General features: G+C 42.7%; 1 protein-coding gene and 2 non-coding genes across 3 annotated transcripts in view; all 3 read right to left on the minus strand.

Moving 5' to 3' along the window:
* The window catches only part of LOC126456146 (uncharacterized), a 172,209-nt gene that overhangs the window by 68,729 nt on the left and 76,770 nt on the right, over positions 1–26,710 (minus strand). The window lies entirely within an intron of this gene.
* Trnaq-cug (transfer RNA glutamine (anticodon CUG)) lies at positions 625–696 on the minus strand. Its single transcript has one exon. It is a non-coding gene; the product is annotated as a tRNA-Gln (tRNA).
* On the minus strand, positions 1,501–1,572 carry Trnaq-cug (transfer RNA glutamine (anticodon CUG)). Its single transcript has one exon. It is a non-coding gene; the product is annotated as a tRNA-Gln (tRNA).

The raw sequence follows: 26,710 nt of genomic DNA on the forward strand, positions 1-26,710 counted from the left end.
TTAATTGTTTCTAAATTTCGAAAGCCGTTGAACAGCTTCGTCCTTGCAGGTAATGTTGATAGTATTTAATAGCTGGAATCGCTCAGCATTCTCTCGTAAACAGTATTTTTCGAAACCGTGGATCATTGTCAATAAAGAGTCTGATAATCAACTTCTGCACCAGTTACTTTTTTCGTGCATTACACGATGTATCATTAGTACTTGTACGTGATGCCCTGCATGTATACAAATAAATACTAATGTCATCCCCCAAAACACTTAAAAATAAGAATATATTCCTGTAACGTATTGTACGACAGCACTCAGCTGGACACGAAAAGTAGAACAGTACACACGCAGACATCATATACGAGCAAATATAAGGTTAACTCCGACACCACTTAAAAAATGGGAATAAATTGCGCTGTGCATGAAACAGTATCTGGTGCAGTATTGTATTATTTAAGTTATCGCCTTCAATTATTCAAGTTTTGTCTGTAAAGAGCCAACTATATATTACGGTTGTCTGCCGTCAATCAAATTTATGAGCAAATTGATTTCTGCTGTATCTAGATTTGATTAGCATAAACGGAATATACGCGTGTTGATGCAAAGAATCGAATGCAAAATAAGAAATAAAAATTTAGGTCCCACCGAGATTTGAACTCGGATCGCTGGATTCAGAGTCCAGAGTGCTAACCATTACACCATGGGACCTGTTGACGTAATCGTATCTGGCGTCGAGGTTTTACGTACCTCATATACGCAATTTTCTGTCCTATTTTTGGAGAGTTCGATATCTGAGAAGTTTGCATGTATGATTGATTTTGCACCATTTAGTAAACTGTCGTGTTACGTAAAGATTTTGCTCTTCCAAAGTCGTGACTGCCGCAAAATCTCTTCGTACCTAACACCGTTTTCAGAGCCTTCTTCACTAGTATTTAAATCACTTTTAAAAATCTGTAATGTGAATGGCTTTCTAGTACAAAGATTTCTTTGAAAAACAGAATTTCATTACCAACTGTAGTCTGAGCAAGCGACAGTCTGTCGGAGATCCCTTTACGTTCTGCTAACAAAATCAGTTGCGTGCTTTTAGAAAGGATGTGTTCCGCAGCCAGATGCAAGTAGTAAAGAGCTGGAAAAAATGCCCTTGCATATTTCTTTCTGACACTCCTTTGCGACTGTTAAAATTTTTGTTGCTTTTTCACTTAAGTAGTAGGTCTTCGAAATCCTCGGTAACTTGCATTTTACTTCGTCCCTTTTTTCCTTATTTGGTGACCGAGCACTTTAAAACAACGATTATTTAAACTGATAAAACTCAAGTAAGGCATGTGGTCCCATGGTGTAAAGATAAGCAATCTAGAGTTTAAATCCAGCGATCTGAGTTCAAATATCGGTGGGACCTGAATTTTTCAGACAGATGAGTGCACATGAAATCAACAAATTACGACCGTATATAAACTATGTTGTGAGGAAGGACAAGCAGTGTAAGTGTGAACTGAAGCACCGTCTGAAAAATTTAGGTCCCACCGAGATTTGAACTCGGATCGCTGGATTCAGAGTCCAGAGTGCTAACCATTACACCATGGGACCACATACTTTCCATTATGTACATGGAGTTCACACTGAACCAGTGATGTACTTTGACCTCTTGACGGCTACAGGCAAGGGTATTATTGGTCTAGCACCTGATGACATGCAAATCTGTTTCCCGGCTGTAAAACATCCTGAGCTTCAGTGAGTACAAATGACTCAATCTTCAAAGGCAGGTAGATCGTTAAATCCATCTGATAAATTATATTATTAGGGTGATGAAATAATGTGTACACACGGAAATTAAATGTCATTGCAAAAGGACGCATTTTACTTGCTTACAGCAGCTTGCGCCAGAATGAAAACTGATATTTTAAGAAACAGCCTATCTTACCCAGAGCAGATACCTTGAAATCGGAAATAATTACCACTTGCGCCCTAGTCTGAGTCTTTGAAACTGTTGCGCGTTAAACTGTGTTATTGGACGTCGGAAAATTAAAAAATGGTTCAAACGGCTCTGAGCACTATGAGACTTAACTACTGTGGTCATCAGTCCCCTAGAACTTAGAACTACTTAAACCTAACTAACCTAAGGACATCACACACATCCATGCCCGAGTCAGGATTCGAACCTGCGACCGTAGCTGTCACGCGGTTCCAGACTGTAGCGCCTATAACCGCACGCCACTCCGGCCGGCCGTCGGAAAATTAATTCTATAAAAGATCCCTACAAAAAATTTCTTTCAAATAAATAGTGTTAATATTTCTTCTTAAAATTCAAATTGTATTTTTTATATTTGTAACTATGAATGTCTGTAACTTAAGTTACGAAGCCTATTTCGCACTATACTATCAATGGGGAATAATGATTCTCGAGTCTTGTAATAGAAGACCAAAATTGCAGTCTGCTTTACAAAAAACAGCAAACGCCACAAGCTAAAATATACTACAGGTCCAATATATAACATGGCACTTTAGCATTGGATGCTGGGGGCATAAATACATGATTGTCACCTAGCATGTAAAAAATACAGGGTCTGCTGTAGGGTGAGAAGAGGTGTTAGGGAAATTAACCCATCTCTTTCTCTCAGGGCAGCTAGCACACCAGAATTAATATTGCATTCACAGCACAGAACATGAAAATATCAAAGTGCAGGGCCCATGTTATGGAAACAGTGACCGACATTAGCGGTCCAAGTGGCCTGGCAGTGAACTTCGACATGGGGTAAGCATGGCGCGATAATCTGTATTCTTGCTTTGCGAAATACGAGTACTAGATGATAACATTTTTCATTTATACTTTATGGTTGGTAAAGTGTATTTATCTGTAAAATCCAATATCGCAATTTCTACCATTTGGATGTTATCAAATGGCAATTACGGTCCGGATTATGACCTTCTAGTGTACATTTCACTCATGGAATCGCTTTGTAAATATGTTTCGAATATTTTGCTTAACTTTTGCTTTCATCCTTAATACTGGGTGGGGTAAGCGATTCCATATTTGTTTTTGTTTCATACGAAAGAGAAGCCGTTCTTGAGAGTATATTTGTTCTGTCGTGCAACTACAAAAATGCGTGTGGTGTTTTTTTTTCATCAGACGCGTTTCGCTGTATTGAGGTAAAGCATCATCAGTGGCCTGTGATTAAGTGAGAACTTAATTACAGACCACTGTCGCAGGTTCGAATCCTGCCTAGTGCATGGATGTATGTGATGTCCTTAGGTTAGTTACGTTTAAGTAGTTCTAAGTTCTAGGGGACTGATGACCTCAGAAGTTAAGTCCCATAGTGCTCAGAGCCATTTGAACCATTTTTGAACAGACCACTGATAAAGCGAAACACGTCTGGTGAAAAGAAACAGGCACTTTTGTAGTTTCAACGACAGAATAAACATACCCTCAAGTACTGTAAAGCAACTACGGATAATATGGCCACACAAATGAATAATTGAAGAGAAGCTGGTTTTGTCGCATGTTATTCTGTGGTTTCATGTTTATTTATTGCTGCTTCCGAATACGTGTGTGAACTGCTCGATTTAAATGCATTATAACTATATTGTTTGCATTCTACGTTATTTTTTTCCGACTCGTTTTTCGTACTCTCCCATTTAACGCAGGCCACTGAAATTTTTATTGACTTCTGCAAAAATGTGCTGTTTGTAGTTCGTGATAATAACGTGTGAAAACTTTCGCGTAACCACTGGCGCACTTTCATCATTTGCAAGAAATAATGCCATAGTCATCAAGACTACAAAGCATACTCATCTAAATTTCCATCCATACTCTGCAAGCCACTGTGAAATGCATGGCATTCAGTGGCAAGAGGCAGCACCATTCTAAGCAGAATTATATACCCATTCTATGACAAGATGCAATGAAGCTGAATATTAATGCTGTCAAAACCTGCTAACACAGAGCTCTGCATTAAATGCAAGAAACGGATGCAAACAAAATTAAAGTATCATAAAAGCAATGTACCTAACATGCATTTAAATTCAGCATTTCACACACAGATTCGTAAGCATAACAAATACACAAAAGTCCACAGAGCACCATGTGACGAAGAGCTAATGTTCTGTGTGAAACAAAACAAGACATGGAACCATTTACCCACCCAATATTACGGATGCGAGCAGAACTCAATCAGAATACGAGAACATATTTACAATGCAATTCAAAGAGTGTAATACACACTAGAATTCGTAATCAGAAGAGAAATGTGGTGAAACCAGCGTCTGTTAACTATGAAACAAAAAGAAACATAGAAGACTAAAAATCAGCCAATAAGAAAGCGATATGATGAACTGATAAACGTTCAGCGCTCCAAGTGGTGTTGCAGCGAACCAAGATGGTGTTGCTGGAAGTCCCTATATGAGTTTCACCCCCAAGATTCACAGTGCGCTACAATCCCACAGCGTGTCGCTTTTTTTATTTGCTAGGGTTGGCAAAGTTAGCAACTTTGCGAACTCAACCGACGCCCTTCGCTCCCAGAAAAGTGAAAAATTATAATGTACGTATAATAAATGGTAATTTTTTGCCTTGTACATGCCGCTTGGTGTTTGTTTATTGTCTTGTAATAGAGAAATAGTAATGTATTAATCCTTAAACGCACTATTTTCCTTTTCTTTTTAAAGAACAGCCTTTCTCAGGCACTGTACGTTTGTTTAATTTTCAGTAAAGTGGTATAGGATCCAGTCCGTTAATGGTTTCTATCGGAATTAACAGCAGCTAATCTAGGTTTTAAGGCTTGACATAAGGCGTTTAATACTTTGGGGAAAAAAATTCTATCATTTCAGCAATTTCCTCCTGTGTTTCCTTCTCTTGCTGATTTGAATATGAAGGCCACTATCTTTTCTGCTTAAGTCACTTAATAAACATAGTTTCTCACTTTTTGAGTCTGCTTATTCCTAAACGTTAATTTATCTGTTTTGATTTCGTCGTTAACAACATGTAAGCATATCGACATTTGCTGTACTTGAGTACTGTCTTATTTTCTACAATTTATAAAAATAATTACGATTGCAAATGTTTCACATTATACTGGAATTGATAGGTGGGCATGGGTCTTGATGGATGCGTCTATTTTCAGCTGCAGCCAGCAAATTTTATTTTACATAGTAAATTATATTCACTTCTAGGAGAGCGGTTTTCTTCTTCGAATGTGCATTCGCTGTTAGTCCTGCACTTGGATTGTTCTACTAGCGAATAAGGTGGAATTTGCGGATGACTTTTCTCTCTGTCAAAATAACGAGCCTCTCAACTAGTTAATGCATGAGTGATTTTGTCGAGACATTTCACGGCTTTGCCAAGCAAATGTATATATTTTAATGATCGATGCATTCTTTCTGTTAGGATGTTCGTGTTGATTGGTTAGCAGATAGTACACCAAAAACCATGTATTTGAGAGGAACAGCCTTGAAGACAGAGAGAAAGTAGCACGAAACTTAGCTGTAATAGAATCTGCAGTCAGTCAGCAACATGTGCTCAAAGGAAATAATTTCGTTTTTCTGCATCAAACTTCGCACTAGTTCATACACACAGCTCGTTCTTTCCTTCGATTACAATCTCATAATTTTTCTCTGGGGCCCTTCAGTGTGCCACAAACAATGAAGTCTCCTCACTGATTCTGCCATCTAAGGCAGGATATACATAAAATCTAAGAACATATTTCACCTTATTCACCTCTTTCAAAAAATGTTCAAATGTGTGTGAAATCTTATGGGACTTAACTGCTAAGGTCATCAGTCCCTAAGCTTACACAGTACTTAACCTAAATTATCCCAAGGACAAACACACACACACACACACACACACACACACACACACACATGCCCGAGGGAGGACTCGAACCTCGCCGGGACCAGCCGCACAGTCCCTGACTGCAGCGCCCAAGACCGCTCGGCTAATCCCGCACGGCTCTTCAGCTTTTTATTTCATGAATTACAGCACTTTCTGATCTGATCGGCTTAACATAGAGAAATCATGAGAAATCTTGATTCATGTCCCTAAACACGAGAAGCGTAATAACTATTACTGTCGAGTCCATGGTTTCTATCGGTAGAATTGAAGTAACTGCCATACCTCACCTTGCTTGCTACTCGTAGCAACAAGAAAAATATGTTGATTTCTCTGAAACGGAAGCCTTTGGCTGTTAATAGCGCGTAACTTGTCGATTAACAGACAGCGGTTATCGCCAACGCTGACCTCATTAGGTGACGCTTACACGCTGTTGCCTTCATCTTTGCGTCTCGTGACAGGCGAGGGTAAATTATTGTAGTATTCAACATTGTATTTCTCTTTTCTCTCAAGCTAGTTTCTTCGTAATTTAGAGACATGTAAAGTGACTCTTTTTTGGTACAGTATAACGCTTATGTCAATAGGCAGCTTGTTTCTTTCTGCTTCTGTCAAACCTAAGCCACATATTATACTCTGATATGCCGATGTGAGTAGCCGCCACAAATTTGATTTTACAGCTGCCATCTGCAGCCGCAGTTACTTCAGTACGGTTAATGCAGACACGTCCCCTTATGTCACGACCTTGCGCATAACTAACATAACATGCTGATGACATACGAAGACATGTCGTGTGAAGTCTGTAGTACTATACAGTCCATACTTTTCTTATGTACACCAAGTAATCAAGACATGGGAAGTCACCGGATGTGATGTTCGGACGTCGGCACGCCTATGCGCGGTGCATCCGCTTGTGTCGATGTGACGCGTTGTCCGACGAGACCGTCGCTCTGCGAGGGCGATGTGACGTCCGCTGGTCAGTCTCTTGTGGTGGTTCTGTGCGGCGGTTTTCGCGTATTCCAACATTGTCTCTGAGCTACTCAAGAATCACCATACACACTGCTGACCTCATAAACCCGAATTATTTTGTGATCTCCGATGTTCTCTGTATGACCCATGCGTCTAGCACCGATTATCATCCAACGTCTAGAGTCGGTTAATCGCGACGTTTTTGCCATTTTCACTGCGAAAGTGTCTATAGCTGATGCTCGTACAGGGTGTCTCAAGACGAATGGTCATTATTCAGGGATAGGGAACATGAACGATCATTCGAAGCAAAAAAAGTCTAGTAAACATGGACTCCAAAATGTGTACCGTAACCCTGTGGTGCAGTTGTCGTCTGCAGTGGAAAGCTGTTAAATTCGTTTTGGCGTTCTCAATTAGTCCTCAGACTACAAATGCACGCAAAGCACAGCACCAATAGGAAATGGCCACAGGAGTGGACTGTGTGCATTTGCAGCTCCAGGGCTGATTGAAAACGCCAAAGAAGCGACCATTAACTGTTGTCCGTTGCAGCGGACATGTGCACCATATGGTTAAGACAGTGGTTCCCAACCTGTTGCGTAATGACCGGCTCAGGGGTATATTTAATTTTCTGTGGGGTAAAAACAAAAGTGTTAAATTGTATTTCGTTCACAAAACTAAATTTTTTATAAAATATCATTATTACGAGGGGGTTTCAATAAGTAATGGAAAGTATTAAGCAGGTTGGTTCACTCAGGATTCCAATACGCCATATTATTCCCCATTCTTTCATTGTTTTAGATCCCCACGAAGTTCCTTCTTGTGGATCCTCATTTGCAGATGGACTATTCTGGGGAGAATCAGCCAGTTCTTCTACAAAAACAGATTCCTAAAATAGTTCGCTGCTATGTCTGCTGTCACTGCCTGTACATAAGCTTTTCGGAAAATATCGCTTACTTGGAACACAGTTACAACACGATCAACATGGCTCTTGATCCAGCTTTCAATCGCCGGAGCATAAAATGTCTGCAGTAGCCCATAAACGAAACTCTAATGGTTGCGTTTTATGGGTGATAGATGCGGCAGAGATACAATGAAGACATGATTATCCCTGCCCAAATTAATGACGTCAGTATTTCTGAAATGAATGAAGCGTCCATCCACGACAAGAACCACAGGATCATCATTCGATAGTTTCACATGGAGCGAGAAATGACGGAACCATTGTATAAAAATGTCTGTCTGAATCCCTGCTGAAGGATGGCATGCATCAATGGAACCTAGAGGATTATCCTACATTAACTCCATCTTCATATTCTTGCGTGGGAAGATCATCAGAGGTGGTATGAAGTGTCCAGAAAGGCTCATGCACGTCACAACAGTAATGAGTACACTCCTTTCAGCAACCTGTAGAGAAGCGATTTGCTTTTTCCCGTTCAGTGCACCACTTTTAGTGTGCTTATGATGCATAACTGTGATACTAATTTCCTCACAGTTAAACAGTCTGGCTGGGTTGCTCTTGACTGAAGCTAAGGCTGGCTGATAAATGTCAAAAAACTTGCTGACAGCTTTGGCTGTAAAACCCTTAGCTCTGGCGACTGAAAGTCCTTGGGGAGACCTAACAGAGATTTCAGGATTCCTTTTTAGGAAGTTGCGTAACCATTTTTATCAATTTGCAATTTTTCTTTCGAAAACAGGTTTCCAGTGTTATTTTTTATAGCAAGCTGATAGGCAAGTCTTCAGACATTTTTTCTAGAGAGACCATAGGATCGCTGTTTCATGTGGATGCTGTAATTCTTCATGTCATCTTCTAGTTCTCGAGGAAAAATAGATTTTTTTTCCTATTTTGGTGTCCATACATTCATCTGGACATTAGTTTATCATAGAGTTCCAATGTTGTCTGATGAACACCGAAGATGTGAGATGTTTTATAGCTTTCCATTTCCTTACTGCACATATCCAAAATGGTGCCTTCATTTGTTTTGGGTCCCAATTTCTGTTAAAATAATTTCTGCGGTGCGCCATTCAGCATACAAAATGAAAACATGTTTACAGATACGTGAGTAGGATTTAACTATAATTAATTTTATAGACAGCAACTGTGATTAAACGTGTTTATGGACGAACTTAAAAGTTCCAACAAATAATTTAGGATCCCAGTTTGGGGAGTCCTATATTAATAATCCCAGACTTCCCCCAAACATTGACAAGAATTGCAAGTTAATAAAATATACAGAAATACGAAATAAAAGCTAAATGAATAACTTAATGACGAGTTTCTGTTACAACTTCTGCAATTGATGCAGACAACAGAGAATTATGTTGAAATAAAGTTAATTCAAGAAAGGACATCTGAAATAAATGAGAACTTAAAATGCAGACAGAAAATACCCTTATCAAATGCAGTAAAGTTACATTGAGAGTGTTACGAGAATGGTAGCAAAGTCCCCAAACTAAATTGTAGTAAAATATACGTGAAAACTAAGCCCATTTCGTAATCACAATACACGAAATATTCACCACCTTAAGACAGTTATGAGTTCAGCATGATGATTTACAAATTATCATACACGACACAAAAAATAGTAACTCATACTCTGCCTATCCTCAGTTCCCATAATACAAGTGGAAAAAGTTAGAGTCCTACTCTGGAGCACATTCAGACCACTCGAAATACAAAATGCCTTCAGAAGTAAAGTATGATAGCGACTATTCACCACTCAGATTCAAACATTTCCATGATCGAATACCAATCGTTACCAAGAAAGATCTGCCTCCTTCCAGAACTCGTGTAAAGCTGTCGAGAATCGCTCCCTTGAGCACTTCATTCGAAAACGTCCCAGTCTCCACGTGGCTCCCGTAGTGTTCCACTATTCCACTGGATGAAGGCCATAACCTCCAAATATACATGGTTATTACGTTCGACAGACTTCATGTGAGTCAGCTTGATCACTCCTGAATTAAACTAATATATTACAACAATATTTAAATAAAGAAATACTACAAACATTCGGTCACAGATCATTCATAATAAATATAAATATAAAGTTGTCCTAAATATTGTTTAATAAGTATTTAGGCCTTCTTATCGGAAGCTTCTTTTGGTACTCTGTAAGTCATAAGCAGTAAGTCTCTAATACTAATGGATTTACACATAATGGTGTCTTGCTTGCCAATTTTGGGTCCAGTTACAAAAAATATTTCTTCCATCTCCACCACTGTCACTGTCGGAAAATTCTGTATTGTTATGGGTCTTTCATTTCAAGCTCTACAGTGAAATTCGTGCATGCTAATTCATTCATTTATCCAACACAAACATGTTCGTTTATGTTCTTTCGTTGCCAATAAAAATATTAAAGGTGCAGCTGCAGCCTTACACTATTCCATCACAGCCCCTTCCTTCACGCCCAGAAATATGACAAGAATCTTGTGGAGAGTGATCTCTCAGCTCTCAGAGACTGTTATCCTACTGTGCAAACTCCTCGGACGTCTGCTCTCACGAGACAAATTTGGTTTTCAGTATTTCATACAGTTATTGACTGAATTTAAAAATTGCTGTCGAAGCTACTCATTACAGAGTATAAGCTTATGTTAAAGGTTTGACACAATGTCAGATATGAAGTTTAGAAACAGTGCGTATGTCTTGAGGCAGCCCAGCCAAGGGTGTACAAATTACCCAGACTAGAAACTTCAGCATCAGGCATGGCGTTTTAATTTATTACTTCTTTGCTACTAAATACACCTCAACACATTTTGCAGACATTATCCGCATATACAACTGGATGCACTTTCCAACTTTACAGCCTATTATCGTATCACTCATAGCTTGAGAGACTGACGCTTTATACATGGGAGTTCCATTCTGTGAAGAATTGGGGTTGGGGTTTAGTGATAGAGATCTAATGGACTTAAATCCGTGTAACATGGCAGCCAATCCACCAGGTCTCTATGGCCTATCCATCTCCTGCGAAAACGGATATCTGGATATTCCCAGACAGCAAGCCAGTAGGGAGGTGAAGCACCATCCTCGTTTAACAAACGCGGATAACAGGCTGCCGTTAGTGTACTCTGCAAGAAGGAGCGCCCAAGAATCTGAGATCCACATATTCCACACCAAACCATCAGTTTCGATGCCCCAGATGCCTTCCTGAACCCAATCACAACACTGATCCAATATTCCGTAAATTTGTATTTTGTTCCCCAGGTGACAGTGTGGAACTTTGTTGCAAGCCTTCCAGAAGTCAATGAAGATGGCATTAACTTGAGCGCCGTAACCTACTGCCTTGTGGATCTCATGCACGAACAGCTGTAGAACACCTTGTCGACCAGACTGGTTGAGCTTGATAAAAACAGTACTTGATCAGAAGTATCCAGATACTCATACGCAATTAGGAACTGGTCACTAGATGTCCCGAGAGGCGGCCCCGTCGGTACATACACTGAGCAACTCAACTGTGTCAATTCCTAAGGGCCCAAACTTCTGAGGTCATCAGTCCCTAGACTCAACTTATGCTAAGAACAACACACACACACACACACACACACACACACACACACACACACACACACACACACACACACACACACACACGCCCGAGGGAGGAATCGAATCTCCGGCGGGAGGGGCCGCGCAATCCGTGACATGGCGCCTATAACCGCGCGGCCACTCCACACAGCTACACTGATCAGTCAGAACATTATTACCAACGACCTACTATAGATGTAACACGTCCGGAAGATAACAGCGTCACCTGGCGAGGAATGACTGCTAGTCAGACACAAGCATGGTACATGTAGTATCAGTGAGCGTGTCGTCCGTGTATAGAATGGAGAAGGCGCGCGACCTATCTTACTTTGACTGGGGGCAGGTTGTTATAGCCTGGAGGCTGGGCTTGAACGTTTCGCAAGCTAAACGACTTTTAGGGTGTTCGAGGAGTGCTGTGGTGAGTGTCTCCAACATGTGCCGAAACCTGGGTGAAACCACGTCCAGACGTCTTGGGGTTGGGAGGCCACCCCTCATTACAGATGTCGGACGTCATAGGCTGGGCAGACTGGCAGAATAGAAGAGGCGGCGATCTGTGGCAGATATAACATCAAAATTAAATGCTGTGTAGAGTGCAAGTGTGTCTGAACACACTGTGCACCGAACACTCCTAACGATGGGCCTCCGCAGCCGACGACCCATGCATGTGCCAATGTTAACACCACAACAGCGGCAACTACGACAGAAATGGGCGCGTGACCGCCGGCACTGAACTTCAGGGCAATGACAGAGCGTTACATGATCTGATAAACCCGACATCTTCTTCATCATGTCGATGGCAAGGCGCGAACCCGTCGTCTTTCACGTGAACAGCTCCTTGACGCCTGTGCTACACGACAGAGACAAACTGGCGGCGGCTCCATTATGCTTTAGGCAACATATACGTCGGCATCCATGAGTCCAGTGGAGATCGTGCAAGGCACCATGAGGGCCAAGGAGTATTGTACGCTGGTTGCAGGCCACGTACACGCCTACATGACAGTCATGTTTCCCGACGGCAGTGGCATTTTTCAACAAGATAATGCACCGTCTCATTAAGCCATGGGTGTGATGGAGTGGTTCGAGGAACACAGCGGGGAGTTCCAATAGATGTGTTGTCGCCCTCCTACCCCCAACTTGCTAGATCTGAACCCGGTGGAGGTTACACTAAACAACCGAACTAGGTTAATAATTGGCTCCTTTTACCGACCTCCCGTCTCAGCAGCATTAGTGGCAGAACAACTGAGAGAAAATTTGGAATACATCTCACATAAATTTTCTCAGCATGTTATAGTCTTAGGTGGAGATTTCAATTTACCAGATATAGACTGGGACACTCAGATGTTTAGGGCGGGTGGTAGGGACAGAGCATCGAGTGACATTATACTGAGTGCACTATCCGAAAATTACCTCGAGCAATTAAACAGAGAACCGACTCGTGGAGATAACATCTTGGACCTACTGATAACAAACAGACCCGAACTTTTCGACTCTGTATGTACAGAACAGGGAATCAGTGATCATAAGGCCGTTGCAGCATCCCTGAATATGGAAGTTAATAGGAATATAAAAAAAGGGAGGAAGGTTTATTTGTTTAGCAAGAGTAATAGAAGGCAGATTTCAGATTACCTAACAGATCAAAACGAAAATTTCTGTTCCGACACTGACAATGTTGAGTGTTTATGGAAAAAGTTCAAGGCAATCGTAAAATGCGTTTTAGACAGGTACGTGCCGAGTAAAACTGTGAGGGACGGGAAAAACCCACCGTGGTACAACAACAAAGTTAGGAAACTACTGCGAAAGCAAAGAGAGCTCCACTCCAAGTTTAAACGCAGCCAAAACCTCTCAGACAAACAGAAGCTAAACGATGTCAAAGTTAGCGTAAGGAGGGCTATGCGTGAAGCGTTCATTGAATTCGAAAGTAAAATTCTATGTACCGACTTGACAGAAAATCCTAGGAAGTTCTGGTCTTACGTTAAATCAGTAAGTGGCTCGAAACAGCATATCCAGACACTACGGGATGATGATGGCATTGAAACAGAGGATGACACGCGTAAAGCTGAAATACTAAACACCTTTTTCCAAAGCTGTTTCACAGAGGAAGACCGCACTGCAGTTCCTTCTCTAAATCCTCGCACAAACGAAAAAATGGCTGACATCGAAATAAGTGTCCAAGGAATAGAAAAGCAACTGGAATCACTCAATAGAGGAAAGTCCACTGGACCTGACGGGATACCAATTCGATTCTACACAGAGTACGCGAAAGAACTTGCCCCCCTTCTAACAGCCGTGTACCGCAAGTCTCTAGAGGAACGGAGGGTTCCAAATGATTGGAAAAGAGCACAGATAGTCCCAGTCTTCAAGAAGGGTCGTCGAGCAGATGCGCAAAACTATAGACCTATATCTCTCACGTCGATCTCTTGTAGAATTTTAGAACATGTTTTTTGCTCGCGTATCATGTCATTTCTGGAAACCCAGAATCTACTATGTAGGAATCAACATGGATTCCGGAAACAGCGATCGTGTGAGACCCAACTCGCCTTATTTGTTCATGAGACCCAGAAAATATTAGATACAGGCTCCCAGGTAGATGCTATTTTTCTTGACTTCCGGAAGGCGTTCGATACAGTTCCGCACTGTCGCCTGATAAACAAAGTAAGAGCCTACGGAATATCAGACCAGCTGTGTGGCTGGATTGAAGAGTTTTTAGCAAACAGAACACAGCATGTTGTTATCAATGGAGAGACGTCTACAGACGTTAAAGTAACCTCTGGCGTGCCACAGGGGAGTGTTATGGGACCATTGCTTTTCACAATATATATAAATGACTTAGTAGATAGTGTCGGAAGTTGCATGCGGCTTTTCGCGGATGATGCTGTAGTATACAGAGAAGTTGCAGCATTAGAAAATTGTAGCGAAATACAGGAAGATCTGCAGCGGATAGGCACTTGGTGCAGGGAGTGGCAACTGGCCCTTAACATAGACAAATGTAATGTATTGCGAATACATAGAAAGAAGGATCCTTTATTGTATGATTATATGATAGCGGAACAAACACTGGTAGCAGTTACTTCTGTAAAATATCTGGGAGTATGCGTACGGAACGATTTGAAGTGGAATGATCATATAAAATTAATTGTTGGTAAGGCGGGTACCAGGTTGAGATTCATTGGGAGAGTGCTTAGAAAATGTAGTCCATCAACAAAGGAGGTGGCTTACAAAACACTCGTTCGACCTATACTTGAGTATTGCTCATCAGTGTGGGATCCGTACCAGGTCGGGTTGACGGAGGAGTTAGAGAAGATCCAAAGAAGAGCGGCGCGTTTCGTCACCGGGTTATTTGGTAACCGTGATAGCGTTACGGAGATGTTTAATAAACTCAAGTGGCAGACTCTGCAAGAGAGGCGCTCTGCATCGCGGTGTAGCTTGCTCGCCAGGTTTCGAGAGGGTGCGTTTCTGGATGAGGTATCGAATATATTGCTTCCCCCTACTTATACTTCCCGAGGAGATCACGAATGTAAAATTAGAGAGATTAGAGCGCGCACGGAGGCTTTCAGACAGTCGTTCTTCCCGCGAACCATACGCGACTGGAACAGGAAAGGGAGGTAATAACAGTGGCACGTAAAGTGCCCTCCGCCACACACCGTTGGGTGGCTTGCGGAGTATCAATGTAGATGTAGATGTAAAGTACATCTGGGATGTGCCTGAGTGGCGTCAGATCTCATCACCCCCTCCCCGGAATTTATGGGAATTGGGTGACTTGTGCGTGCAAATGAGATGCCAACTCCTTCCAGCGCCCTACCAAGGCCTCATTGCTTCCGGGCCACGACGCGTCGCCGCTGTTATCCTTGCCAGAGGTGGACATTTCAGCTATTAGGTGATGATAATATTCTGGCTGATCAATTTAAGAATGCGGGGAGTACTGTGTTGTCAGTAGAGAAGCAGTACCAGCAGAATGGGTCGGCTAGGAGAGTTCAGTGACTTCGAACGTGGACTAGTCATTCTAGTCATTGGATGTTACCTGAGCAACAATTCCATGAGGACATTTCAACCCTTCTAAAGCTGCTCAAGTCGTCTGTTGGTTATGTGATTGCGAAGTGGAAACGCAAAGGAACAACCGCAGCGAAACCGACACCAGGCTGACCTCATGCACTGACGAACAGGTGGCTGTAAAAAATCGCATGAAATCAGCAGAACGAATCACTCGTCAGTTACAAACTGCTACCAGCAGTCCAGTTAGCATAATGATGGTGTGTAGGGAGTTAAAGAGAACACGGTATAATGGTCGAGCAGCTCCTCATAAGCCACACATTTTGCAGTTTATGCTAAGCTGCGCTTTAGGTGGTATAAAGAGCGACGCCACTGGACAGTGAATGACTGGAAACAAGTGATTTGGAATGACAAATCACGCTATACCATGTGCAATCCGATGGAGGTGTTTGAGTTTGGCGAACGCCTGGAGAACGGTACATGCCATTATGTACAGTGCCAACAGTGGAGTTCAGAAGAGGTGGTTTTATGGTGTGGGGGTGTTTTTCGCGGTTAGAGCGTGGTCCCCTTATTGCACTCGAAAAGTGCTAAATGTGAAAGGATATTAACACACATTACAGCAATATGTACTGCTTATAGTAAAGGAAGAGTTCGGAAACGAAGATTGTTTATATCAGTATGACAATGCAACATCTGTGAGGAAATGGTTTGTGGATAATAACATTTCTAAAATGGCTTCACCCGCCCGACGTCCCGACACGAATCTAATGGAACAGCTTTGAGATGGATGAGGGGATCGGCTACACTCCATTTCCCAGCGTCCAACAACACTATCTCCTCTAGTGTGGGGTCTTGAGGAAAAAGTGGACTGTCATTCCCCCATAGACATCTGGACACGTCACGGTAAATGTTCCCAGCAGTGTTCAAGCCGTTTGACACACACCATATAATGTTCACTAATACCTAAGAGCCAAAGAAACTGGTACACCTGCCTAATATGGTGTAGAGCCCCCACGAGCTCGCATAAGTGCCGCAACACGACGTGACATGGACTTGACTAATGTCTGAAGTAGTGCTGGAGGGAATTGACACCATGAATCCTGCAGGGCTGTCCATAAATCCGTAACAGTACGAGGGGGCGGAGATCTCTTGTGAACAGCACGTTGCAAGGCATCCCGGATACGCTCAATAATGTTCATATGTGGGGAGTTTGGTAGCCAGCGGAAGTATTTAAATTCAGGAGAGCGTTCCAGAAGCCACTCCGTAGCAGCTCTGGACGCGTGGGGTGTCGCATTGTCCTATTGGAATTGCTCAAGACCTGTCTGGATGCAGGTGATCAGACAGGATGGTTAAGTACGTGTCACCTATAAGAGTCGTACCTAGACTTATCAGGGGTCCCATATCACTCCAACTGCACACGCCCCACACCATTACAGAGCCTCCACCAGTATGAACAGTCCCCTACTGACACGTTGGGTCCATAGATTCATGAGGTTGTCTCCATGCCCGTACACGCCCACCCGCTCGATACTATTTGAAACGAGACTCATCTGACCAGTCAACATGTTTCCAGTCATCAACAGTCCACTGTCGGTGTTGATGGCTCCAGGCGAGGCGTAAAAGCCGCGCGGAGTGGCCGTGCGGTTTGAGACGCCATGTCACGGACTGCGCGGCCTCTGCCGCCGGAGGTTCGAGTCCTCCCTCGGGCTCGGGTTTGTGTGAGTTGTTCTTAGCATAAGTTAGTTTAAGTAGCGTGTAAGTCTAGGGACCAATGACCGCAGCAGTTTGGTCCCTTAGTAATTTACATACATTTGAATATTCGAGGCGTAAAGCTTTGTGTCGTGCAGTCATCAACGGCACACGAGTGGGTCTTCGGCACCGAAAGCCCCTATCGATGATATTTCGTTGAGTGGTTCGCACGCTGACACTTGCTTATGGCCCAGCATTGAAATCTGCAGCAATTTGCGGAAGGGCTGCACTTTTGTCACGTTGAAAGATTCTATTCAGTCGTCGTTGGTCCTGTTCTTGCAGAATCTTTTTCCAGCTGCAGCGATGTAGGAGATTTGATGTTTTACTGGATTCCTGACATTCATGGTACACTCGTGAAATGGTCGTACAGGAAAATCAGCACTTCATCGCAACCTCGGAGATACTGTGTCCCATCGCTCGTGCGCCACATTCAGACTCACTTATATCTTGATAACCTGCCATCGTAGCAGCAATAACAGATCTAACAACTGCACCAGACACTTATTGTCTTATATAGGCGCTGCCGACCTCAGCGCCGTATTCTGCCTATTTAGATATCCCTGTATTTGAATACGCAACATAGAAGCAGATGAAGATAACCTCTTAATAGTGAAGCAACTTAAATCACTTAATAAAAGCAAGTCTTCTGGTCCAGACTGTATACCAATTAGGTTCGTTTCAGAGTATGCTGATGCAATAGCTCCACACTTAACAATCATATACAGCCGTTTGCTCAATGAAAGATCCGAACCGAAAGACTGGAAAGTTGCACAGGTCACACGAATATTCAAGAAAGGCAGTAGGAGTAATCCACTAAATTACATGCCTATATCATCTATATCATTAACGTCGATATGCAGTAGGATTTTGGAACATACATTGTGTTCGAACATTATGCATCACCTCGAAGTAAACGGTCTATTAACACACAGTCAACACGGATTTAGAAAATATTGTTCTTGTGAAACACAACTAGCTCTTTACTCGCACGAAGTGGTGAGTGCTATTGACAAGAGATTTCAGATTGATTCCGTATTTCTGGATTTCTGTTTGACACTGTACCACACAAGCGGCTTGTAGTGAAATTGCGTGCTTATGGAGTATCGTCTGTTATGTGACTGGATTCGTGATTTCCTGTCAGAGAAGTCACAGTTCGTAATAACTGACAGAAAGTCATCGAGTAAAACAGAAGTGATTTGTAGCGTTCCCCTTTCCTGTTCCTTATCTATGCAAACGATTTGGGAGACAGTCTGAGCAGCCGTCTTAGATTGTTTGCAGATGACGCTGTCGTTTATCGACTAGTTACGTCATCAGAAGATCAAAACAAATTGCAAAACGATTCAGAAAAGATATCTGTATGGTGTGAAAATTGGCAGTTGATCCTAAATAACGAAAAGTATGAGGTCATCCACGTGAGTGCTAAAAGGAATTTGTTAAACTTCGGTTACACGATAAATCAGTCAAATCTAAAGGCCGTAAATTGGAAGGAAAACATAGAAAATATTGTGGGGAAGGCTAACCAAAGATTGCGTTTTATTGGCAGGACACTAAGAAAACGTAACAGGTCTACTTAGGAGACTGCCTACACAACGCCTGTCCGTCCTCTTTTAGAATACTGCTGCGCGGTGTGGGATCCTTACCAGATAGTTACCAGATAGGACTGACGGAGTACATCGAAAAAGTTCAAAGAAGGGCAGCTCGTTTTGTATTATCGCGAAATAGGGGAGAGAGTGTCACTGAAATGTTACAGGATGTGGGATGTACATCATTAAAACAAAGGCATTTTTCGTTGCGGAGAATCTTCTCACGAAATTTCAATGACCAACTTTCTCCTCCCAATGAGAAAATATTTTCTTCACACCGACCTACATAGGGAGAAACGATCACCATATAGATGTTCGTTGAAAATAGTCACCCAGGCGACGAACCTAGTTCTCCCGTCGGGAGACCAGTTTGTTGATACAGTCACTGTAGAGTGTGTGAGTTTGTAGACGGAGATCCAAGTGAAGTTCTCGAAGGTGTTCTTTAAGCTGTGGGAAAAGATGAAAATCGGATGGGGCGAAGTCGGAACTGTATGGTGGATGATAGATGACAGTGAACCCAAGACGTCGAATTGTTGCGGATGTCGCAGCGCTCTTGTGTGGTCAGGCTGGAGGAGAGGGAGCTCCATATGCGGACGAAGTTTTCTGCGCTTAGAAACTTGATTACATCACGCTGTTTCTCTGGCACCGACATAGTTGTTGTCCACCGCCATTTACACGGTTCAATTCGGAGCCCTCTAGCGGCAAAGGGTAGCAACTTCCGTGGATTAGCTGACGATACTGAGACTGTCGGAAGACATTGTGACACATACATAAACAACGGAACTGCACAAAATAATGGTTTAATCGGAACGCCTGGTGAGTCTGTGTGATCATGCTGCACATAAACGCAAACGAATCCGCTTCAAAAGAAACTTACTGATTATTTCAATGTGTAAACTACTTTTTTCCAGCAGCAGATAAACATTTGCGTGAAATCGATATTTAATTCGTGTCTTTACTGGAAAACAATTATAACGTGAGCCTTTATAGGATTTAATCCGTTATCATTCTATTTTTTTCTGAATTTCCGGATGTTCGCTTATCCATATGGCCCACGGCCGCACCGCAAGTCTGCTAACCGGGAAAGTCGACCGAGTAATGTGTATGACATGTAATACCGTGTATTTTTTTTTTTCAGTGTAGCCCGGACAAGTGTGCAGCACCAGTAGCAAGTTCCAACGCCGTGCGCTCTGCTGTGCACTAACTGTCCAGAGCGAAGGCGCGTGTCGCCGCCGTGAAAGTCACCCGGCGTTATCTGTGACAGGTTGTGCGCATCGGCGCGCTTCCGCCATTTCTGTCGCGGTCTACCAGCGCTGACCTGGCCAGTGCTCAACCAATACCTAGGTACAGTGGAATCCCGTTCATCAGGACGGGGTACAGCCGTAGGTCATTCGGATGAGCGAAAATCCGGAAAGTCAGATAAAAAGTATTTATTTTCAAGAAAAGACACATATTAAATGTTGTTTCTACACAAATGTTTATCTGACACTGGAAAAAAGGGAATTTTATTCGTTGAAATAATTAGTTTCTTTTGAAGTGGATTCGTTTGTCGTTAATGTGCAGCATGATCACACAGGATCACCTGGCATTCCAACTGAACCATATTTTGCGCAGTTGCGTTTATATTGTCATAAGGTCCTCAGAGTGAGTCTCAATATCGTCAGCGAATCCATCACCACCATCGTCACTGTGTGCAAAGGAACAAACGGCGATAATCATACAGAGGTTACTGGCGGTTCGCACCCAGTCATTCGCGTGATTAACGCCTACATCTGAGCATCCTTGTAAATGCAGTAATGTTCTTGAACAATTCTCCTCTATCCATCCTGTGCAGTACATGAATCTTACTTTCTGTGGGCAACTACTATTATACTATCTTCGTTGTCTTTGATGTCACTGTACACTCGTAAGGAGTGGGGGCAGCTCCGTGTCAGCTTGCTTGCTGATACCTTGCCAAGATACGTGTATGGCGCTTGGCGGAATTGAAATTTAGTGATTGTCGTAGTGGATTGTTTCCTTCCGGAGTATCAAAAAAAAAAAATGGTTCAAATGGCTCTGAGCACTATGGGACTTAACATCTATGGTCATCAGTCCCCTAGAACTTAGAACTACTTAAACCTAACTAACCTAAGGACATCACACAACACACAGTCATCACGAGGCAGAGAAAATCCCTGCCCCGCCGGGAATCGAACCCGGGAACCCGCCAGAGTATCAAATAATGTACAGTTACTGCAATAAAAAATATGTTGTGAAACGGAGATCCAGAATACTGACTTTTGGATAAGCGAGGTTCCACTGTACGGCTGTCCTCACGTGGTACACGATTCTCGTCGCGGAACATAACTGACGTGCTGTCTGTCGGGGTTGCTGCTCCCTCTAAAACGACCTGCTACAGCCCACGAAACATACTCCTCATCGCTTTCCAGTGGCAGTTCCCGGCTGCTTCTGGCTCGTAAATCACATACACTAAGTGATCAAAAGTCTCCGGACACCAGGCTGAAAATGACTTATAAGTCCCTGGCGCCCTTCATCGATAATGCTGGAATTCAATGTGGTGTTGGCCCATCCTTAGCCTTGATGACAGCTCCCACTCTCGCAGGTTCAGGTGTTGGAAGGTTTCTTGGGGAATGGCAGCCCGTTCTTCACGGAGCTGCACTGAGGAGAGGTATCGATGTCGGTCGGTGAGGCCTGGCATGAAGTCGGCGTTCCAAATCATCCCAAAGGTGTTCTATAGGATTCAGGTCAGGTCTCGGAGGGGAGGCCAATACATTACAGGGATGTTATTGTCATGTAACCACTCCGCTACAAGTCGTGCATTATGAACAGGTGCTCGATCGTGTTGAAAGATGCAATTGCCATCCCCGAAATGCTGTTCAACAGTGGAGAGCAATAAGGTGCTTAAAACACCAGTGTAGGCCTGTGCTGTGATAGCGCCACGCAAAACAATAAGGGGTGCAAGCCCCTTCCATGAAAAACACGGCCACACCATAACACCACCGCCTCCGAATTTTACTGTTGGCACTACACACTCTGGAAGATGTTCACTGGGCATTCGACATACCCACACCCTGCCATCAGATCGCCACATTATGTGTCGTGATTCGTCACTCTACACATCGTTTTTCCACTGTTCAGTCGTCCAATGTTTACACTCCGTACACCAAGCGAGGCGTCGTTCGGCATTTATCGGCGTGATGTGTGGCTTATGAGCTGCCGCTCGACCATGAAACCAGTTTTCTCACCTCCAGCCTAATTGTCATAGTACTTGCAGCAGTGAATCCTGATGCAGTTTGGAATTCCTGTGTGATGGTGTGCATAGATGCTTGCCTATTACATATTACGACCCTCTTTAACTATCGGCGGCCTCTGTCACTCAACAGACGAGGTCGGCTTGTACACTTTTGTGCTGTACATGTTCCTTCACGTTTCCACTTCACTATCACATCTCGCGTACAGAGGTATGACACAAGTGACACCCAATCACCTGACCACGTTCGAAGTCCGTCCCATTCTGCTCTCTCACAATGTCTGATGACAACTGAGGTCGCTGATATGGAGTACACTGCAGTAGGTGGCAACACAATGCAGCTAATATCAAAACCATGTGTTTCTGAGGGTGTCCGATTACTTTTTATTACATAGTGTAATTTCTTACGGCAATGACGCGCATAAATTACGCTGCGTTATCGCTGTTAGCGATTGTCGAAGAAGAGAGGAGAACATCGCGAAGAATATTTAGATTCGTCTGTAGCTTTAACAATAAATCTCTGGTAGAGGAGCACTACATGATCCTGTACCGCGATCTGAGGTACATACTAGTAAAAGTTATTCGTTAACTCAATGCACTCTTCATCTCGTTTTCGGTTTTAAATTGAATTTAATTACAGTACGGTGTCCGGTGTTAGTTTGCGAATGCATAATATCCATACTCTCGATATCGCATTGATTGCCAACACACTGTAGAGACGTTCTTCGTCATGTGGATTTTAAGATCGAGATTCATTTCGTCATTTTCAAAACATTTCGTACTTTCGTTTGAACGGAAGAGAGAGTTTTTCGAAGCTGCGCACCAGCACTGCAAAAGATATTTCCCGTTAAGATCCAAACGTGAGGCAGTCCATACAACCAAAAAATACGTATATATATTTTACAGAAAGTTTCATAATAGTAAAGACCTGCATGTGTAAATTATGTTTACTTTCTTTCAGACCGGCAGTCATGTTAAGATTTCAGGCCACTGGGGAAACATTCCGGTTATTGGTCTATGCAACGAGAATTGCAACGAATATATTATTGTAATAGATAACATAAACGATTGCAAAGAATACTTCTATTAAGTTAATAAAACTGACCACGAATCATTTTCCGAAAACAGAAGGTGAAAAAAAATTGGGAGGATGTGGACGCAAACCACCTGCATTTACTCTTCATAGCTCACGACGCTATCAACTACGCTTTCGCTTTTACATGACGGCTGGGCCTCCGTCTGTGGTATACACTGCGTAAAGACTGCAGCTACAAATGTCATTATTTGATATTTAACAATGACAAATTGAACCAAAACTATGTGCTTTTAACCTAACCTAACCTAACCTAATCGTTGTGCAGCAGCATTGAAATTGTATATTTTCATAGTATTCGAATTGTAACACTAAAAGCATTAACAACGGGATCCCTTAACTGCCGATATGTAGGTTACTGTCATGTTATTATAACAAATTGTAGCTAAAACCACGCGTTTTCGAGGGATCCTCAATTTGTTAATGCTTTTAAACAGCTTGTATTCTTAATTTCCTTCATCATATTAGATGTTTCTGGAAAGCCTGCAGATGTGTCATTCAAGATTTAAGTAATGATAACTGTATCAGTTCTTTATTTCTTGCTGCTTAATACAACGCGTTTCGATAATTTATTCTCATTTTCAAGCGAATTTGTGTATTTTTTACAGGAATATGTTTGATAACGTTGGAATGTGTGATTTTCTGCCAGTCTTGTGTCTTTTCGAAGTTAGATCGCGATGGAAAACCGGACAGAATGAATTTTTGAGGGTTTTTAAATACTAATGTTAGAATGGTATTTTTGTTCGTTTACTTGCAGATATTTTACTGTGGTGTCACCGCCAGACACCACACTTGCTAGGTGGTAGCCTTTAAATCGGCAGCGGTCCATTAGTATACGCCGGACCCGCGTGTCGCCACTGTCAGTAATTGCAGACCGAGCGCCACCACACGGCAGGTCTAGAGAGACGTACTAGCACTCGCCCCAGTTGTACAGCCGACGTTGCTAGCCATGGTTCACTGACAATCACGCTCTCATTTGCCGAGACGATAGTTAGCATAGCCTTCAGCTAAGTCATTTGCTACGACCTAGCAAGGCGCCATCACCAAGTATATTGAAATGGAGATAATATCTATACAAGAGCGATGTTATACAATTATGGATTAAAGTTAAGTATTCCAGAAGCTACGTACTTTTCTTTATAGCATTCATTACGTATCCTGTTTCAGACCTCACGCCAGCCTGCGTGAGTTTAAACGCGCGCCTTTCGGCTGCCTCTCATTGTGTCTAGGCTGTCTTGTCTAGACACAACATTTACCTCTTCCATTATACAGAATATCACATACGCAAGTCATCACTTACACATTTTGTTTACAAAATATGCTGCAAAGATATTATGAAACTGTGGCTTCACCAAGAGTTTGTACACAGTCGGAGTTGTTAAAGTGTTAGATATATATGAGCATATGGCATTGTACGAGGGTTGAACTTTAATAGTGACAACTATTTATTTACAGCTCTAAAAATAGATACGTGTTTCTAAGTTTTATAAGCTTCAAAGTAGTCACCAGCATTGTGTATAACCCGTTGTGGAAGTCGTAGGTTACTCTTATAAGTGCCAGTTGTTTTGACAGTCCGAGTGACGCGGTGTATTGCGCGACGAATTTGTAGCAGTTCTGAAGCGGATGCCGTGAAGTGTTTCCTTCAGGTTAGAAATGGAGTTGAACACACGAGGGCTTAAGTCAGGGGAGTGCAGTAGGTGATATAGCACTTAGCAGCTCCATCAGTCAAACAAATCAGTAACAGATTGTACTGTACGTGCTTGAGCATTGTCCTGCAAAATGATGGTCAGGTCCTGCAAAAAGTGTCATCACTTCTGTCTCTAAGCTGGTCGTAGGTTGTGTTCCAAAAATGAACAGCTTAGGCCGGCCGTAGTGGCCGAACGGTTCTGGGCGCTACAGTCTGGAACCGCGCAACCGCTACGGTCGCAGATTCGAATCCTGCCTCGGGCATGGGTGTGTGTGATGTCCTTTGGTTAGTTAGGTTTAAGTAGTTCTAACTTGTAGGGGACTGATGACCACAGCAGTTAAGTCCCATAGTGCTCAGAGCCATTTGAACCATTTTGAACAGCTTAGAGACAGAAACGATGACACTTTCTGCAGGACCTGACCATCATTTTGCAAGACAATGCTCAAGCACGTACAGTGCAAGCTGTTACTGATTTGTTTGACTGACGGGGTTGCTAAGTGCTATACCACCTACTGCACTCCGCTGACTTCAGCCCTCGCGTGTTCAACTCGATTTCTAACCTGAAGGAAACACTTCACGGCATTCGCTCCGGAACTGCTACAAATTCTTCAGGCAATAGACGGCGCCGCTCGAACTGCCAACACAACTGGCACTGCTAAGAGTATCCTACGACTTCCACATCGCTGGCAACGGGTTATACACAATGCTGGTGACCACTTTGAAGGTCAGTAAAACTTTGAAACACGTGTCTATTTTGTACGAGCTGTAAATAAATAGTTGCCACTATTAAAGTTCCAACCCTCGTGTGTGTTTTCCCTAAGGAGGGAATGTATGGATTTATGAAAATTGTCACGGTTATCATGCCAACATCACCAAACATATTCATGTAAACAAATGCACTTGAAAGAGATAATAAATTCTCGAAACGCGTTGTGCGAAGCAGCACAAAATAAGCTTATGTTCTTACCACCTACTCTGTAATTTAACAGAAACTCCAAATACGTATGTAACTCTCTACATAATGTCGGCTCCGAAGTTCTGCTTGTGACGTAAAAACGATGTCGCATCGTATTGTCCACGTTCTTCTCCACAAGGCAAAAATCTGATATGCCAGATTCTTCATTTCATGCTTCACTGTGTAATGAAACGTAGTATTTGACGCCATACTTCATCTGTTATCCGTCCACGTGATTTTTGACGTTGCGTGAGAGGACGGCATACGTTGTACTACGAGGTGCAACTAACTTTGTAGAGCATTCCTTGAAAGTGAAACATACTAATAATGTGTCACGAATACACTGTTGCGACAAGAGTTAGTTTTGACAAGTCGTGGCAGGCAGGTTGGGCTTCTGGCATTTTAGTTTTGTTTTTCAACTAATGCAAATTTTATAGATATGACTATTTTATACGAAAAGCTGGGTTACTCCTTTGTGAGCCAGGCTATGGAACAGCTGACAATTCTTGTAGACGTTGCACTTACTGTTTTCATTATAACACTTACTGAACAATTGGAAATAATCGGCTTTTGATACAACTGGTTATTCGGCTTCTTATTACCGCCATATTGCAAGATTATGATTTACAACCTGGCTTCCTGGCTCCTAACGACGAACTACGTAACTCATAATGTCATTGTCTTGTTGGCCCACATGACGAATGCATGTAACTGCATGACTACAGCCAATGACGCCAGTTTTTACTGCATATTCACCTCGTTTTTGCGGTTGGATGATCGGAAGATGGTTGTGGAAAGCAACCGAAACTAGTCAAATGGTTCAAATGGCTCTGATCACTATGGGACTTCTGAGCTCATCAGTCCCCTAGAACTTAGAACTACTTAAACCTAACTGACCTAAGGACATCACACACACCCATGCCCGAGGCAGGATTCGAACCTGCGACCGTAGCGGACGCGCGGTTCCAGACTGTAGCGCCTAGAACTGCTCGGCCACCCCGGCCGGCCCGAAACTAGTCATCGTGCTTAAATTGTATAAGGAAAAAAATTGCGATCCAAGCATTAAAAGTTTTTTTTTCATAAGTTTGCTGATGAGATTGTAATTCTGTAATGGC

The sequence above is a fragment of the Schistocerca serialis genome, chromosome 2, assembly GCF_023864345.2.
Source record: "Schistocerca serialis cubense isolate TAMUIC-IGC-003099 chromosome 2, iqSchSeri2.2, whole genome shotgun sequence".
NCBI classification, from domain to species: Eukaryota; Metazoa; Arthropoda; class Insecta; order Orthoptera; family Acrididae; genus Schistocerca; species Schistocerca serialis.